This window comes from Papaver somniferum, unplaced genomic scaffold, assembly GCF_003573695.1.
Source record: "Papaver somniferum cultivar HN1 unplaced genomic scaffold, ASM357369v1 unplaced-scaffold_118, whole genome shotgun sequence".
Lineage (NCBI taxonomy): Eukaryota > Viridiplantae > Streptophyta > Magnoliopsida > Ranunculales > Papaveraceae > Papaver > Papaver somniferum.
The window spans coordinates 653,584-656,609 of record NW_020620825.1 but is presented as its reverse complement, the minus strand read 5'-3'; the positions used below and the strand labels follow the sequence as shown (position 1 = coordinate 656,609).

Genomic DNA, 3,026 nt, shown 5'->3' with positions numbered 1-3,026 from the left:
TAGCAGCTTCATATGATTTTACATCTGTTATACTTTTAACACCTAAAACTCTTCACTCGAATCTCAGAATCGCACGCAGAAGAGGAAGAATAGCAGAGGAAGAAGAAGAAAACGAGAAGGTGAAGAAAGAAGAAAGAAAACAAGAATAAGAGAATGGAATTCTCTTCGGTGGTTTTGGTGATAAGAACAACAGAACTAGTGACAAAACCCCTAGGTGAATAAACTAGTGATAAGAAAAAACCGGTCATACTATTTCTACCAAATAAAAACCGTTTTAAATAAAACTGGGACAAAAACCCCAAGCCAAATAATAATGTGTAAATTTAGTTTTTGTTACTTTTAAAAAAGCCAAACATACCCTTCGACCTTTTTCTAGGTTTCATCGACTGTTCTCTTGGAGAGAACCCAACACTCTCTCTCTCAGAAACAAATCCTTAGACAAATTTCCAGAATCAAAACCTAGAAATCTCACAATGAAAACACAAATTGAAACCTAAATTTCAGTAATCACAACATAGAAATCTCGATCTATTCTCAAAACCTAGAAATCTTGATCATCAGAACCTTAAAAAAATTTTAAACCTAGAATGCAAAATCAGTTTTGTTACTGAAATCTGAAATCAATTCATCTTTGATTATCATCAGGTATAAACCATTATTTAGTACTGTTGTTTAATTTTGATATTGTTGACCCTGTGAAGTTAATTGTATGTACAGATTTTGGTGATTTGAAGTTAGATTCTACTCTTCCGCTGTTTTTTTTCTTTTTTCTTTTTTTTTTGTATTACGTAGAATTTCAAGGCATGGGTGTGTTTAGCTTTCTGATTTGTGAGCTATTTTTAGGGTTAATTTTTTTTTTTTAGATATCAATCTCTTGCTGCATGATTTCAAAGTCACTTGCTTGATTTAATTTGTTACTGCTGTTAGTCGAAGTTGATCAGTTTGATTTATCTTATCTCATAGTTTTATGGTTCAGAGATCCAAGATGTGAAAGCTTTCATGTATGAATTTGTCATCCAAAAAGCCTCAAATCCATGTTCTGAATGAACTGTTCCTGCTTAATTTTTGATGCTTCATTAGTACAATTTAACTGAATTTCGTTGATAAATTTATGGGTTAGTATACCATGATCTAATAATGCCATCCTTGATAGCACCTGGTTCAACTATAAGGTTTCTTTTTGTAAATCTTTCATCTCATGGAATATATTGAAGTTTTGCTTTGAACCTTCTCTTGATCTCTGCTTTCTGAATCATATAGTTGATGTAAACTGAACACGTTTCTTTGTTATGCAGTTATCCATAGTGGATAGATGGGACTTCATTAGGTTTGAACTTTTTTCATAGGTCATATGCATTATGTGTTCTGCATGGAATTATTTTGGGATGGAATCTCTAGTTTCTTGATCTTGTTACTTGTACTTAGGAATTATTATCGATTATTCTCTAAATTGTGATTGCGACAAATTTTATGTGAGCGACAGCACCAGATTCTTCGTGTGTGTCCTGAAATGGGAGGATTTGAAGGGGCATGTCCTGTGCATCACATGTTATCGTTATGATTCACTAAGCAGGTGAAGTAAGATTGTGCACATTTTTGACAACTCCTCCCTGGATTGTTTGTTTTCCTTGTTGGTATGTGCGCATTTTCTGTATTAAACAAGATGTTTCCTCTTAGTCATCATATTTCATAATGTCTCTTAGGTTATGGGGTCACATTTAACAATCCCATATGAATATTATACGTCGCTTTTATACCATTCATACTTTGCTTTCCTGAAATTTTTTTGAGGTGATATCATATTTATCGTTTCCTTATTTTAGCTATCATCTGTAACTGATAGACGTTGATATGTAGATTCCCCCTGGGTTGTACTCATGCCGATGTCCTTTTTTGGTGCTAGGTGAATCTATTACAGCTGAGAACGAAACAAGGGAAGGAGAGTACTACGTCTGGCACGAGTGAGTAATTTCAAGTTGGTTCCTTGGAGTAGAAAACAGATTCCTTAGTGAGAAAGTAACTCACTATTTCTGCTCATCATTGTTGTCTATGTTGTTGTCGGATGGCAAATTCTAAAGTATGGCTTCTGTTTTGGTGCAGGTTTCGTAGAGTAAAATTGTTGTTCTAAGGACTTGAAAGGTCGGGTAACCTGTTCAGCTTTTTCTCAGCTGCCATAGTTATCAATAATTTTGTAAGATTGTATGTTCACCTTCATAATGTCTTATTGTTGGATGCTTATTACTTAGGTATCGACGTATCGTGCACGAAACCTGTTCATCACAGAGAGGGAAGCAATTGCAGGTGGTGAATTGGATTGTGGAGATGAGTAGAGTCATCTAGGAGATGTTGCTGCCGCTGCTTTCAGATTGGCAGTGTGCAAGTGTAGATGCTGGTATTGTTGATATGGTTATTGCAGTGATGGGTTTGATATGGTTATTGCAGTGACAAGGTCTTGTGACGAGTTTCATTTGATGCTGCTAGTAAGCTCCAGTTGCAGCTGAAGTTAATATTATAGAGAAGGTGGTACTGGTGTTGGCTTTGAGTTGGTTCTCTATGAAGAATGATTTGAGCTGATGCTTGAGAATGGTTTTTAAGTATAGTTGCAGGTTGAGAGTGTAGAGAAGAACTGAGATGCCTATGTTGGTGGTGATTATGAACTGCAGCTGGTGATAATCAGAATCCATGGAGGAACTGGTTTTGCTCTGGTTGAATTAATATGGATATTGCAGGTCCAGTTGAAGATCAAACTGAGCCTGAGATGGAGCATTTGTGGTGTTCAGGTATGAGCTTGAACTGAAATGCAAGGCAGTAATGCAGTGGGTATGGGATTTGAAGTGAATTTGTAGTTGCAGGTGCAATGAAGTGCTGCAATACAATGAGGAATTGCCTGTAAACCTAGATGGAAAGCTATACCAGGTGAAGCTGAGTAATGGGTCTTGAGACATAACTGGTGGTATTGCTGTTGAAGCGCAGAAACCAATTATGGTTTCATCTTATTTATGATGAAACCAAAATCGGTTTCATCG

At 36.1% G+C, this 3,026-nt stretch overlaps 1 long non-coding RNA gene across 1 annotated transcript; it reads left to right on the top strand.

Annotated features, from left to right (window-relative positions):
• Positions 1-421: 421 nt before the first annotated feature.
• LOC113330543 lies at positions 422-2,319 on the top strand. The gene is made up of 4 exons (XR_003350308.1): positions 422-645; positions 1,904-1,961; positions 2,101-2,139; positions 2,247-2,319. It is a non-coding gene; the product is annotated as an uncharacterized LOC113330543 (long non-coding RNA).
• Positions 2,320-3,026: the final 707 nt, after the last annotated feature.